This window comes from Eriocheir sinensis, chromosome 46, assembly GCF_024679095.1.
Source record: "Eriocheir sinensis breed Jianghai 21 chromosome 46, ASM2467909v1, whole genome shotgun sequence".
NCBI classification, from domain to species: Eukaryota; Metazoa; Arthropoda; class Malacostraca; order Decapoda; family Varunidae; genus Eriocheir; species Eriocheir sinensis.
Genome location: NC_066554.1, coordinates 4,749,593 through 4,764,996, shown reverse-complemented (window position 1 = coordinate 4,764,996; position 15,404 = coordinate 4,749,593). Strand labels below are relative to the sequence as shown.

At 44.6% G+C, this 15,404-nt stretch overlaps 1 long non-coding RNA gene across 3 annotated transcripts in view; it reads left to right on the top strand.

Moving 5' to 3' along the window:
- LOC126980996 (uncharacterized) overlaps positions 1-14,158 on the top strand; it is a 56,471-nt gene extending 42,313 nt beyond the window's left edge. Inside the window, exons 2-5 of one of the 3 annotated variants that reach the window (XR_007733700.1) lie at positions 7,454-7,563; positions 10,155-10,203; positions 13,265-13,367; positions 14,010-14,158. This is a non-coding gene — a long non-coding RNA (uncharacterized LOC126980996). Of the gene's footprint in view, positions 1-7,453; positions 7,564-10,154; positions 10,252-13,264; positions 13,368-14,009 lie in introns of all 3 variants that reach the window. The other 2 variants (XR_007733699.1, XR_007733698.1) reach the window with 2 other exon arrangements.
- Positions 14,159-15,404: the final 1,246 nt, after the last annotated feature.

The window sequence follows — 15,404 nt, the reverse complement described above, 5'->3', positions numbered from 1 at the left end:
AGGCCTTTCTCCCTTACCTTCTCCCCAATGATGCAAGAACCCTCCCTCACCCTTAACTCCCTTCTACACACAAACACTTTACCTCTTTCCTCCCCATCCACCCCCTTCTCCCTTGCCTTCCCCCAGTGAGACAAGAACCCTCCCTCACCCTTAACTCCCTTCTACACACAAACACTTTACCTCTTTCCTCCCCATCCACCACCTTCTCCCTTGCCTTCCCCCAGTGAGACAAGAACACTGCCTCACCCTCAACAGCCTTCCTTTGCCTCACACCACCCCGGCTTTAAGCGTCCCCCGGAGAGCGATTCACTAACTCATTAGTTCCGATGAGGCAAAAACTGGTCGGAAAAATCGTCCCTTCCGGTATAATTTCGCCGCCTTGCCCAGGTCCTCCCTCCTCGCTCGCGTCCTCCCGCCCGCCCACCCGCCCGCCCGCCCGCGTCTTCCCGCCCTGTGTTTGCTCTGGCCGTCGAGCACCGAGGGGCGGGAGGCGAAGGTGAGGCTGTGATAGTGTGCCATTTAAATCCGATCAACGTGATATACACTTCTAATAGATTCTCACTTTATATTTGTCTATCTTTCTGCTGTGTGGGGGGTGGGGGGGTGTATGGTGTGTGTGTGTGTGTGTGTGTGTGTGTGTGTGTGTGTGTGTGTGTGTGTGTGTGTGTGTGTGTGTGTGTGTTTGTGTGTGTGTGTGTGTGTGTGTGTGTGTGTGGCGTACCATTCTTTCTTGGCTTAATTTGTAATTATTTTTCCGCCAAGTGTAGTAAAGTCAGTTTTGTAGCTCACAACCCCGCGCCGCACACCCTCATGCAAAAAGCTGCCGCATCATCAGTCCACCGCCTTGTCACTAACACAAGCCATAATTTGTTGGAATTTCGATAAGTAAATGAATTCATCCTTTACTATGGCCACAATACTAAAAAGAAGATATATTTTTTTCTATTTCCAAATATACTGAAAGAAACTTAGTTCCTCTGTTTACTGAACGCAAGACATTTCTGTATTTTTACGTTAATACTCTTTCGTTCACATCTCCTGATTAGATGCGTTTCGTCAACAGAAATGTTATTTCTCTGCTTTTCCCGATTTTTCGATTTTCTTTTTATACCCAAGTGAAGCTCATGGAAGCACCTTCTTAGCAATTTCACTCGTGCCCTGCCTCTGTCATGAAGATCAAGTATGTATGTGTATATCTATGTATGTATGAATGTATGAATATGTGTGTGCGTGTGTGTGTGTGTGTGTGTGTGTGTGTGTGCTTATATATATATATATATATATATATATATATATATATATATATATATATATATATATATCTATATATATATATATATATATATATATATATATATATATATATATATATATGATATAACAATATACACACGTTAGGGATTACTGCTTCAGTATATGTAGGGATTATTGCTTCAGTAAATGTACAAGATAAGTTTTAGGTGCTCTTCCTATTTTATAATACATTCTAAAGATAAAATTAAAAAAAAAAAAGTTAATTGCCGGCAAAACATCCTGGTAGTTACATTCCCGAACGCAGCTCCAAAAATGTTCTTTTTATCCAAGATCCAATCACATCCGCGCGCAGTGATACGCATTAGTATAACAAGAAAACAACACCACTACTTACTCTTTTTTTGCAACCAATTAACTCTCGCAAAGCCTCGCCTTGTCTCGGTAGGACATTTCCGCCTCGCGTTTTCCTAATTAGCTTAACTGGAAGCCTGACAGAAGTTCCATTTCCCATGCCGCTTCCCTCAGCCGAGACGATCTGAGACACGCAGCGCCCTCTCAACCCCGCTGCTGCCCCCTCTGTCTATAGGGCCAAGGACGCCGCTCCTCTCTTCCGCCCACACGGAGATACCTCGAGCACAAAAGCTGGTTCAACACACACACACACACACACACACACACACACACACACACACACACACACACACACACACACACACACACCACCCCCCACCCCACCCCACCCCACCCCCACCCCGTCCGCTTTATAAGCGCGGACGCGGACGTTGGTAGAGTTAGCTGAGAGATAAACAGCACAGATGTATTTAGCAACAGAAGGACAATGAAGTCTTAGCCAGATGGTGGAAAACTCTGAGGAGTCAAGGTCGTGGGTGTTGCGTTATAGAGTAATTCCTGCTTACTTTTGTCTTCCTGACCCACCTATCCCTTCTACCTCTTTCCTTTTCCATCTCCTCTTTCTCCATCATTCTTCCAACTCTTCTTGTTTTCATTCCTCATTATTTTCTGTTACTTTTTCCCACAGTTTCGTTTTTCTATCTTCATTATCTCTTTTACATTTTCCCATATTATTTTCCTTCTATTCCGGGTCTTTATTTCGTCTTTCTCCTTCCTCCGCTTGTTTATTCTTCCCTTCTTTGCATTTGTATTTCTCCATAGTCATTTTTCCTAACCTTCCTTGCCATTCATTCTTCCACCTCTCACTTTCTTCGTCTTTTTTTTTCCACATCTTCCTCCTATTATTTCTTCTTTTCTCCCTTTTCCTTCTTTACCTCTTACCGTTCACCCTTCTCCATTTTTCTCCCATATCTTCCCTTCTCCTCTCCCACCCGCTTACTTTCCATCCTAAGAATGAGTCGCGGCAAAACACCGTGTCCACAGCGCCTCCCTCGTGCGTGGTGTCGGTACCCGCGTCCCCGAGGAAGAGCCTGTATTATGCTCCTTAATTAGCACCGAGAAAGATGTGGACAGTCCTCTTTGTCCCTCCCGTCTCCTCTCTCCCCTTTTCATCCTCACTCTCCGCCATACGTTGTCATTCTCCTCAATTATCTCCTTTACTTACCCTGCCTTTCCTCTCTCTTCTCTCCCCTTTTCTCTACTACCACCACCACCACCACCTCCTCCTCCTCCTCCTCCTCTTCCTCTCCCTCCTGCCCCTTCTTCTTTTCATACCATATCTATTCCTGATTCTCTTCCATCAAAGCTTTTCAGATCTACCTCATGTTAAGCTTTTTTTCCAGGACTTCTGTGGCTTTTAAGTGAAGCAAAGGGACAGGTAGAGGGTGAAAGGAGTGTCTATTTGTGTTGAATGTTAGGGGATAGAGGGTGTCCTGAGAGGGGGCAGGGAGTCGTGAGCGTGCGCGTATAGGGGGTGGTGATACCTTTGGGTTTAACGAGGCACTGTTTGTGTATAGCAGAAAGTAGGTAGGAGGTAGGAAGATGGGGCTGCCTCTGTTAACTCTCCTTCTTTAGTCTTTCCTGCTTTGTATTGCTGCCTAGTGTGAATCGTTAGTGATAAAATTGTTAGCTTAAAATTAGTAGATTGAGGTAGGAGGATGGCGTAGTGTGATGATGTGAAATTGAGCTTTTTTAGTGTAATACGTAAGATGCTGTGTGTTGAGGGTAATCTGCCTTTGTGTGGTTAGAAAGGCACAGGAAAAGGTAAAAGAATAAATGGTGGAAGAAAACAGGAAGAGTTGGAAGAGTGACGGAGAAAGAGGAGAAGGAAAAGAGAGAGGTGGAAGAGATAGATGGGTCAAGATGATGTAAGTTGAAGGAATAGCTGTTTGTGGCTTCTTTAGAGGAGAGTACACGAGTTAAGGGAAAAGAAAAAAAGCTGTTCTTGTTTATAGTGCTTCTTAAGGAAAGGGACGCGGAAGAATAATGGTTAGATAAGGTGCGCTGGAAGTGAATTAAAATGGCGGGGACTTACTGGGGAGTTGGAAGGGGAAGAGAGGATGCTGGGGATAAGATGATGTATATGTGAAGTGAGAAGGATTTGAGGGATGTGTTGCCCCCCCCCCATCTCTCTCTCTCTCTCTCTCTCTCTCTCTCTCTCTCTCTCTCTCTCTCTCTCTCTCTCTCTCTCTCTCTCTCTCTCTCTCTCTCTCTCTCTCTCTCACGCATGAATGAGAGGAAAATGTTAATTGAAATATGGCACTTTCTCTACGTAGACTTTTGAGGAGAATCGCTTCCTCGTCCTTGTTGGTGTAATGGAGGCGTTTGTTACTCTTTGTACGCGCGTCATTCCCCCTAAGCGCCCTATACAGGCGGCCTTAGGGACGCCTCGCTCCTCGTGTGTTTTGTCTCCCCCATGCTGCGTAAATGCCCCAAAGTGCGGTAGTATTTTAGTCTCAAATGGTCTTGACGCTGATATCGCGTGATCAATTTTTTTTTACATCGCAGCCTATTGCGCCGTGAGGCTTCCTCGCTGGTGGGTCCTAATGGTCGGCCCAGCCCGTTGTGGCACAGGCGAGTGTTTTATAGTGGCGTCATCCTTCATTGGCTCATACTGCCCCCCAGAGATCATCTTTGAGCCTCTCCTTGGAGAGGTTATCTAGAGTCCGGGTTGATAGGTGGTCTTCAGGGCAGCATGTGGGTAGTCTTAGGCCACTCGGCGGTAACTGAAAAATCCCAGCTGTGTACCGCCTAGGATTCGAACCGACGTCCCTCCTGGATCTCCCGAACACGCTACCACTCAGCCATGAAAATTATTAATTTCTTACACCAGGCTACCTAACATGAAATCTTATCAGCAGTAATAAAAGCAGTAGATACAGAAACAATAGACTTAGTATTCTGTTCTAATATTTAAAAGTTTTATACAATTTTATGTAGGACAAAACCTGCCCACATGCTCCCCAAAAAACATATCACCACATGGATTTTCCAAATAGCAAATTTGATGTCTCCGTGAACTTTTTGCGCCTCGCAGCAATCTTCAGCCTGTCATACGAGTCTCAGGAATGGAATATATCTAAATAACACCTGACAACATTTCTTGAAAGATATTAAAGAATGAGGGTCTTTGTATATTGAATCAGTGGGATGTTCCACTGTCTGGTACATGTCATAAATCGGTGAAATTTAATTAAATTTATTCTCTCTTGCCCTCTGGATCCCTCAAGTCATCAGCAGCCGCCGCCTTGTCATCTACACTGTCCAATGTAACGAGACCCGCTCCCTTCACTTCCTCTAATAACCACTCCACGAACTGCGTCCCTTTGAGGGGCGCGGCGGGATGAATGACCTTCCCGCCGGGGAGCTGCGTGGGGATCTCTGGCCCCAACCATTTGTCTTTCTCCCTCCTCTGCCCTTTGTGAAGGAGAACGTTCGTTTGTGAAAACATTTAAGGTGCTTCTTGGAGGCGAATAAGTTTTACTGTGTAGCCGCAAGTAGAATTGAGGATGATCTATTCTAGTTATCTGGAGTTGGTGAAAGAGAGAGTAGTTTTTTGGGGTCCTCCGATGCTTCCTTCCTAATAGCCTTGTAGGCACCTCTGTGACCTCTGTTAGCAAGGATTTGCTATTAGGGATCAATTCAGAGAAGCGCACTTCCCTGGGTCGAGTACCTTTCAGAGGAGGTGCTTGCTTATGCAAAGTGTCATTGGTGATAGCTTGGTAACAATTATTAACCAGCTGTTGCTTTCCCGTCAGTGGGCGCAATATATTGATGCCTCCGTAAAAGTGTGGAAACGAGCCTTTGTTCTTCATCCGGTCGTCAGATAGGATTCTTTTACAAAGAAAGGAGGCACCTCAATTCTTCTCTCCTCACGCAAATGTAAATAAAAAGCTGCAATAGTATAATTTCAGGGTAGGCGGTGGTCGAACTGGTAGCGCACTGGGCCCACATTCACCGCGTGATGGACGACGCGGGTTCGAATCCACACGCTACCACTCGGATTTTTCAGTCACCGCCGAGTGGCTTAAAACTACCCACATGCTGTCCTGAAGACCACCCATCAACCCGGACTCTAGAGGAAGCCGTCCAAGCGAATCAAGAACGAGTTCCGGGGGGCAGCATGAGCCAATGCAAGATGACGCCACTATAAACACTCGCCTGCGCCAGAACGGGCTGGGCCGACCATCAGGCCCCACCTGGAAGAAGCCTTGGGCCGACCATCAGGCCCCACCGGGAAGATGCCTACCGGCGCAATAGGCAACAACGTAAAAAAAAATAATAATAAATAAATAAATAAATAAATAGAAATAAAAAAAAAAAAAAAACATTGATAAAGAACACCAATTCCAGAGTTGGCATGATTTTTCCAACCCTGAAAGCGTTTAATTCGCAAGAAGGCAAAAAAAAAAAAGAATGCCAGGGTTTCGTTAAAGTTGACTATCAACTTTATAGAAACCAAATAAGACCTTGATCGTATTTTTGCGTCGTAAGCAGCACCACACAACCAGCGCCATCATAAAGTCATCTCCGGGATTGGCAAGACGAAGAAACGGATTAAAAGACGCACATGCAGTATTAACTTCGCGCTAGTAGTATTATTTTTTTTCTTCTTTTACCAGTGGATGTAGACGCGAAGCGACACACACGCACACACACACACACGCACACGCACGCACACACACACACACGACATACAACCCCCCAACCCCCCACCCATATACACACACGACCCCTCCCCCCCCCTCCCCCACACACACACACACACCCACACTCCCTCCACACACTTACACACACTCACCCACACTCATGGTCGGAACAATGCATAAATTCCCCTTTATCAGGAGACCAAAGACTCGGGTGGACCCACTTATCCCCCAGAACACACTAGTCTCCCCTGAAACCCTCCCCTAACTCCCCCTCCCTCCCCCTCCTTCATCCTCCTCCTCCTCCTGACCCCCTCGCCCCGCAACACTGAAGAGGGAAACTTTTCCCGTTCCCTGCCATCCTCCTTTGCCTCCTGACTTCCAATTACACACTCAAGCGTTTTTCCCCCAAGCCAGGGATTTATGTGCTTAATGGCCATCCCAGTATTCCATTTCGTCCCTCTAGTGAAGTTAGTTTCCGGGGACTCTGGATTGGAGGGACGCAGCCAGCTTTGCCCCGCGACCCGGCTGCCGGCATGGAGCTCTGGACATGAGGGAGGGAAAAAGAGACAGGGACGGAGATAGAAGTGGCGGTGAGGCTGTAGGGAAGGGAGATGGAAGGGAATGGAAGGGTCTGGATTGGGAGGGAAAGTAACAGAGAAAAATAGAGATAAAAGTCGTTGTGATAATGGAGAAGAGAAGGGAATTTGGAGATGAAAAGGGAGGGGGCAGGTAGGGAGAGAGTAACGTGAGGGAAATAGTGAGCGAGATAGAAATAGAAGTGGTATTAGAAGTAGTAGTCAGCCGGAGGGTAAATAATTGAAGGGGGGGATGTAAGGGGACAGTGGAGAGGAGAGAGAATGAGCCTGAGGGGAAAAAGGGAGGGGGATATATATGGATGTGGCGGGGGAGGGGAAGGGGACGAAAGAGGTACATGAGGAAAGGAAAAAGAGATGAAAGACATATATTGATGTGATAGTGAGGCTGAAAGGGAGGGGGATAGAGGGAGAGAGGGAGGGAGAGAGAGAGAGAGGGGATAAGGGAGGACCACAAGCTGTTCAGACTCCCTAATTCTTGCGTTAATTGGTTGGCTAAAAGCGGAGTCATTATTGTCAGACCGGTAATTAATTTGTACTTTACAGGCATCCGCAGCCACAGCCGCGGAGGGTCGTGACGGGGAGCGGGGGACGACGAGGGAGAATAGGAGGAGGAAGCGGGGATCCCACACGTCAGGAATTTCGCTGGGCAAGCCGTGAGTGTTCCTTCGCTCGTCCGCTGATAAGGATGCGTGTGGGTAGTTTCTTTGGGGACGGAGGGAGTGGAGGAAGGAAGGAAGGAAGGAGAGATGGGGAGGGATAGGTGTGGGTAGTTACTTCAAGGGGGGGTAGGAGTGAAGGAAGGGAGGAGAGTGAGAGGGAAAGGAGATGGGAGAAATTGAAGATGGAGGTTGTCAGTAAGTTAGGGAAGGGAGGGCAGATGGGACTTGTGTGGGTGAGGTTCTATGTGGAAGGAATGAGTGGGAGGAAATGTTGAGAAGTAAAGGAATGAAGGGCGGAAGGAGAGAAAAGGGAGAGAGGAGAAGAGAGAGCGAGCTGCTTCTCATGGTGAGGGTAGTGGATGGGAGTGTTTAAAAATGGAGGGAGGAGGAGGTAGAATGGCAAAGAGAAGGAGAGATATGAAAGATTGAAGATGGAGGAGAGGTTAAAGGGGCAAAGGGATTGTTTCTTGCGGCAAGGGATGAAACTGGGGTGGAAAGGAGGGAAAGAGGGAGAGTAACTTGGGAAGGTAGAGAGGGAGGGAGGGAATGGGAGATGATGATAAGATGAACTGGATGGGGTTGATGTAATATTGAGGACTGGGTGGCGTTTCTTCCTCTGTGCTTGGAAGAAAGGAGGGAGAGAGATAATAGGAAGTGAGAACCTGGAAATGGAGAAATGGATGAATAAGGAAGGGGAAGGGGCTCTTTTTATTTGCCTTATATGGTGGAGGAAAGGAAGAAGAGGAAGGGAGTGGACATGAGAGACTGAAAACTGAGAAGAGGTGGTTTAGTAAAGTTGAGAACATGTTACTGGCTGTGCTTTAAGAATATGTGGCCATGAACTTTGAGGACGTATGCCTCAAATGAACCTCTCCCGGAAGAATGACGGAACGAAACCAGGCAAGGATCTCTGGTGTTCTGCACGTTCAAAATATCCTTAAATACACTCCAAAATTATACGAACAAAAATATCATCTTGCTAAAGGTTGACTCCAAGCGTAGGAGACCAAAAACACCAGAGCTTGCAGGCGCGGTGTGCAAAAACAAAGTTATAGCAGAGAAAGAGCAGCCATCCATCGCGCCGGGGCAGGAGTCGGTAGGAGGGAGAGAGAGAGAGGAGAAGGAGGAGGAGGAGGAGGAGGAAGGGGAAATTAAGGTGCAAGGACAAACAAGAGGCGGAGCGGGGCGGCACAAGCAATAGCACGTCGACTCAATAAAATCAGCGAGCCTAATGGATTGACAAGCTCGAGCGAGTGCAGTCAATAACACTCGTGAGAGGAACTAAACTGTCTCGAACTTGAGAGAGACAGTTCAGCCAATACGGAAATCAATTAACGGGCCAAATTGTCGGCGGCACACCACTATTAAAGCTGCCATCTGGCGGCGCAGCGCAGCCCTACAAGTGTGTGTGTGTGTGTGTGTGTGTGTGTGTGTGTGTGTGTGTGTGTGTGTGTGTGTGTGTGCTAGTCTGTTTTTTGCATCTGTATATGACTTTTTCTGTTATTGTAAGTTAATGAATAAAGTTAGTCTATCAATCAATTAATCAGCTATCTGTCAGTCAATCAATCAATCAGTTTATCTATCTTTGTTTATGTATATGTATGTATGTATCTGTCTATCTATGTATTTATTTAAAATGTGTTATAGTGAGGAGCGAAGAGGGTGGGTCCGCACGTGTGGTGTGTGTGTGTGTGTGTGTGTGTGTGTGGGAGGTGGTGGTTGGGGGGGGGGCGACTTTGTGTGGGTGTAATTTACTCGAGCTTTTTCCCCACTCCGTTTCGTTCAGTTCGTCTTGGCAGGATCCGGCGAGTAATTTACCGCCGCAGGTAATTTCTCACTGTGGATTTAGAGGATAATTACACGCGGCATTAGAAAGCAGCGAGGTCGGGAAAGTCTCGAGAATGGCAGTGCTTAGGAGGAAAGGAAGGAAGAGAGGGAGGGAGGAATGGAGGAGAGGAGAGGAGGAAGAGATCTGTTGTTTCCGGGAGTGGGAGTGGGAGAGGGAGGGAGAGAGGGGTAAGGCAGTGTGTTGGCTTGTTGCGAGATTTATATTTTTCTCCCTAATTCGTTTGTTATGGCGTGCATTTGTTCAAGTTGGTGCACACGAGATTTATGATGACGCATGTGCAGCTTAAGTGTCGTTTGTAATTTTCCACGAGTGTAAATATTTTCCCCGTGTGTGGATTTACCGCGCGCCTCTGCATCACCGGCGCTGAAGAGGCGATGATTAGCTGAGCCCGTGTCCGCTGCAGCATCCAGCAACTCGCCGTCACACTGCGTCCATCCTTACGCCCTTCCGATGCATCCACACTTCCCTCTGTCAGTCGTGCATGATCTAATGGAATAACCAGGTGTTGGTCCATGCGTCGCAGTGTGAACCGAGCAGGAATTTTGTTTCAACTTACACTACAAAATACGAGTAGTAGTATAAATCCAGTCGAAAAATGTAGGTGCATCAGTTTCTGAAGTAAATTTGTTTATTAATTAGTGTATTAATTAAGTATTCATAGTATTGATTAACTAATTTGATTCCATTCTTACCTTGGAACGGTATGTTTGACATTAATCGATATTATTTTTCACAGGCATGGAAAACCCTCCAAAGACTGAAGAGAAAACAGCAACAGAAAATCGGTGTGACTTCTACAAGTTCCTCTTCAAAAGTGGCCCAAGTTTCAAAGAGTAAAACTTCATTCATAATTTAGTTCCAGAGTTGTCTCTTTAAAAAGTCACTTTGTAGAAAAGCGAAAAAATATAATGTTAGGTGGACTATTCCAAAGTTTGTCGGTAAAAGGGATGGGGGCTAAAAGTACTGGTAAACTTTTCCGTTATTTATGAAGTAGTCAGCGCTGGGATGAGAGCGTTGAAAGTTTAGTAGCGGGAGGCGAGAGGCGGGATGTCGTGGTTGACAAATAAGGAAATTAATTATTAAAACGGAGGTAGATCACATGAAGAGAGGAAACACTGCGGTGGCCTGTGAGTGGCTGAGGACAGGTGAACAAAGTTGGGTGGTAAGACAAATAGCTTTGGACATTAAATAATTATATGAAAAGTGGAGGCCACCCCCTCATGCCACATATGGGATGCTTACTTCATACTGCACAAGGCCCTTTTTTTAACTGACGTCTTGAGTCCTATAAGAAAGTAGTAAAAACATCTGAATTGGAAGGAGCGGCTTTAACAATAAGTACAAATAGTCCAGTTCCGATCCTAATGACGCCCAGATAGAAAATGAAGAAAGGGAAAAAGGTTGACTGCTCAGTGGTATCGGAAAGGGTGGAGTTTTGTGGAGAACTGTCTCATTGAACAGTGGGGAAATTGAGGTTTTAAAACAAAGACAACCATCATCCATTACATTTTTTTCTGGATTTAATTTTCCGGATTTAATTTATTCAAAAGTATGGTTAATTCTTTTCTTCTAAAACACCCTATCTCATTTCCAAAGCTATTCTTGGCCCTCCTTAGAGCCCCAATCACGTTTAGGGTTATAGACACTTTAACTCTTCTTTGGGGCTCTCTCATAGTTCTGATAATAATAATAATAATAAGTTAATAACAGTAACAATAATAATAATAATAAATAATGATAATAATAATAATAATAATGTAATAGAACACAGAGTCGTTAACCCGCCTGTAGTGTTTATTTTGTGTTGTATTTTTCTTATTACGAATACTCGAAACACGTCCTTTCTTGATGTCCTGTTTGTGTTTCTGGAATACAAACCCGAATATGCACCAACAACACTTGCGGAAGAGCATTAACACCTGGTGATCATCCGGACTCACCTATCATTGTCCAGAAGTAGAAGTTGTCGTAGAAAGATTAAAAACACACACACACACACACACACACAGTCTATTCAGATAAGCATTAATAACCTCCTTGTTTACTAACCTTTGATATACAATAATACCTATAGTTGATCGATGAATCCCGCCGCAGCCTCCACCCACAGCCACATGATTGATGATTGCCCCGGACAAAGTATTTAATTGGTGGTCAGTGGATGCGCTGGAGGCAGGTTTATCGGTCCCGTTAATCCGAGCAGACCGCGGTGATTGGAGGGCCGTGCGTGTATGGGGTTTCAGGGGACGTATTGTTGTGGTTGTTACAGCTGATTGCACAAAACAGGACGCGAATTAAAGCGTTCGTGGCATCATTAGGGCGTGGGAGGAGTGGCCAGGGAGCAGCCCTTTAGCCCTTAAAAAGCATGGGTGAGGGGGAGGGGGCAGCAGGGAGGGGGTCTGGTAGAAATGAGGGAACAAAGTACGTAATGAGAGAGAGAGAGAGAGAGAGAGAGAGAGAGAGAGAGAGAGAGAGAGAGAGAGAGAGAGAGAGAGAGAGAGAGAGAGAGAGAGAGAGAGAGAAAAGCAAAAAAATAAAGAAAAAGAAAAAAACAAAAAAGAGAAAGAAATAACGAGGAGAAAATGAGAAAGGAAGAACAAGAAAGAAAAACAAGCGATAGAGGAAGGAAGAGAAGAGACGTATTCTGGTGTATTTTTGTGCATGAAGAATATTACCACACGCTCCTCCTCCTCTCCCTCTTTCCCCCACCCCCCCACCCAAACAACCACCCACGGCGATGATAATAATTAAACCTGAATTTGGAAACGGCATTATCATCGCTAAATGCATTACTCATAATTAAAAGACTATCATATCAGCTGCAAACCTTCCTAATGAGATACGGAGCCGCCGCATATTGCATTCTAATTCGCGACCAAACAAACGAGCAAACAAACAAACAAACAAAAATTACCATACATATTTGAACTTGACACACTGAGCTATAAAAATCCCTTGAACTGACATACTTTTTATATATTCAAATTTGACAGTGTATGGAAGCCTCTTAGTAATTATAGTCATCCACATTCATATTAGTAGGAGAGTAAAATATATCAGGCGGTTTTTTTTTTATGTTTAAAGAGACTTAAATGTTCACGAGTTTCATTATTAAAAGCTTGCATAAGAGAAACACGCAGCCCGGCGCCTCATTTCCGGGATTCGTAGCTAATGCGATATTCCGTTTTAGTGCGGGTGCAAAAGTGGGATTACTAGCGATAATGACGTTTCAAAATCAGGCTAAATAGTAGTGTGAGAGCGAGCGAGTGCGTGAGTGAGTGCTGTTATGGGGGAGAGAGAGAGAGAGAGAGAGAGAGAGAGAGAGAGAGATAGAGATAGAGAGATAGATATTCAACTGACATGTAAGTAATATATACTTGAATGGTGAAAACATTACTCTATAAAGAGATATTCCTTCTATCAAAAGCAATATAGATGAAAGTCGTGCATCCAACACCTCTCTCTTGTATCCCCGTCTCAAAGGCTCATAACTTGAGCTCTCTATGCAAGCAGCACCCATTGATAGTTGACAGACAATCTTTGGTCTGTAACTCGTGTCCAACAGTTTTTATATTGGGAAGCATTTCTTGCGCCTCAGTTGGGCTTCATATCCTCAAAGCTGGGTGATTAGGTGATGTATTCAATTTTTATTATTATAATGGCAATGATTGTTAATCTTATTTATTTTTCTTACTTTTGGTGCCTTGAGACATTAATTTTGTTGAAAATTCAGCATGTTGGTGGGTAGCTGAGGCATGTCAATCTTTTACTGCTTTGATGTTGGGGAGGCTGAGGAGGTTCCACAGTACCCACTAAACTCAAGATTTTCATGTCCTTTTGCTACAGGAACGGTGGGGAGCTAAGCTGGAAAGAAGGCAGCAGAAGATAGAGCTTAGTTGATGATCAGCTGCATGGTGGTGACTGGCCAGCAAGGAGGAAACCGAGTCATGTGAGTTTATGTATGCTTGTTGGAATGAGGCGGAGTAGTCTACGGCGGTGCTCTTCAAAATGATAACCCCCACTTGTAGACATTGACACCTTGACAAAGCCTCTGCAACACATTATTTCATTTTCATATCTGATTTCTCCCCCTCCAAACAACAGCTGTCAACAGAGGCTGAAGAGCTCTGTGGCATATTAGAAGTAAACAAAATATCTGAAGTTGATGGTGCCCATTTATTGCATCAAAATTACAATGCATGTTATTAAAAAATGGGGTGCTAGAAAATATCATGACTGTTGTGATGCCAATAATGATGTTCTCTTAGTGTAATGAAGCATTATTATCAGAATAAATTCGTAGGAAATATGTTTGGCCTTGCTTTTTTAATTGATAAAATAGTCTTCTGGCTGTTTAATATCACAAGATAGGAAGAAAACTCCAAAAATTGTGCATAAATGGGCTTATTTTGGGCTGAAAAAACTGTGCTAAGTCCAAAATACCTGAAAGAGGCTCCGGTGAAAAACTGGGAGCATTTTTTCTTAAATGAAACAAGAAGAGTGTCCCAGGAATGTGTTTATTATGCAGCTTTCTGAACCCTTTATATTACAGAGAGAACTTGCAACACTAATTTTTAAATATTTTCCTAAGGTACCACCAAGGGAGTAGGAATATTCAACTTGGTGTCCTTGCTCCTTCGAGGTGTGGTTCAGGGAGGATGCTGCCAGGCCTAACAAGCCACATCTGTACAGACCTGGAGGGTGTTACAGGAGAAGAGGCTCATGGTCAGAAGGTACCTGTTGGGGAGAAGGGAAGATATTAGCTGACACTGGGCATTACGAACTTTGAACAAAATCAAAGATTAAGATGTGAACTGTGATCATGTGTGTCTTGTAAATAAAGCTAAGGAGCACACTGTTGTGCATCTTTTAACACGAGAAGCTCAAAATATTTCCTCCGGAGGCTGTTTTAGGTATTTACGAACCCATAATGGGGTCCTACCCATTTTCGTTGCAGGTGTTTAAGCAAAGTTTGTATATAATATAGGCACTACTGGTTTGACAATTTAAATGGAACAAATTTGCCAGATATATATACAGTTTTTCGGAATTATATAATACTTTTAATCAACCCATTATGGCACATACTCATACTGTGTTTGTAGAGAACCTACAATATTGAAGTGCAAAATTTATAAATGGAACACCACTTATGCTCTATAAGCATCTGGCTTCAGCAGAAACAAAGCAGAGTGCCACAACTGTATTTATAAACCGACATGTGGCAAATCGGTGGCAAATCGGTGGCAAATCGGTTGGCAACATCAAGGTCAGTGACCTTGTTTTTGCTGATGATGCTGTACTTTTTGTGGAACTGATGGGCAGTGAAGCCACTGGAAGTGAATGTCTCCTGGGCCAGAAAACAAAGTCCAGTCATTTGGAGGCATACTGGCTGACACAGTTCAGTCTGGTCATGCGTGTGGTGAGGACATCAAGGTCACCAAAAGTTTCACATACCTTGGTAATGTAGTTCGTCACCTGGCAGTCACTCGACGGATTGATCTGGCCCACGGTGAGATGGCTAGAGTAGCTGCATGGAGGCTTGCTCAGGGGGCCCATCAGAGGTGGAGGTGGTGAGTGATGTAACGCGCCCCCTGGAGTATGTTCATTGTTAGTAGTAGTTCACTGGTCACCTGGCATCACCTCTGAATCCACATCCTCTTTAATTAAAAGGTCCACAATGTTTATACTGAATTGCATTGGCTCAATATGATCGACAATACCAAACTATGTTTACTACAGTATGACCGAAGAATAAAGTCACCCTCAACCCCCTTGAGCCAAGTAACCAAACTGAGAACATAAAAACTAGCGGATGAAGAGAACCCAGCATCGTAGGCAATGATGATAATGTGTGTACAGGTTTGTTTTCTATATGTATGTGATATTTGTCTTGTATTTATTCGCAAACTCCTTAATATATAGCCATAATTCTCTTTTCTTCCCAAGCCTCCCTCAATATTCGGTGCTGTTTTGGTATGTTATC